The sequence below is a fragment of the Gekko japonicus genome, unplaced genomic scaffold, assembly GCF_001447785.1.
Source record: "Gekko japonicus isolate JY-2015 unplaced genomic scaffold, Gekko_japonicus_V1.1 scaffold469, whole genome shotgun sequence".
NCBI classification, from domain to species: Eukaryota; Metazoa; Chordata; class Lepidosauria; order Squamata; family Gekkonidae; genus Gekko; species Gekko japonicus.
In genome coordinates this window covers 397,867-398,101 of record NW_015173138.1, presented here as the reverse complement: position 1 = coordinate 398,101, position 235 = coordinate 397,867, and positions in this window count along the sequence as shown.

Genomic DNA, 235 nt, shown 5'->3' with positions numbered 1-235 from the left:
GGGGTTTGAGGGGAGGGTCTTCTATGGGGTATAATGTCGTACAGTTCACCTTCCAGTGCAGCCATTTTCTCCAGGTGAACAGATCTCTGTTGCCTGGAGATCAGTTGCAATAGCGGGAGCTCTCCAGCCACCACCTGGAGGATGGCAATCCTAATGAAGGTCCATGATCATGCAAAAGGCGAGATCAGCAACGCTGATTCCCCCCCCCCCCCCCCCCCCCCCTTCCTTAAAACAC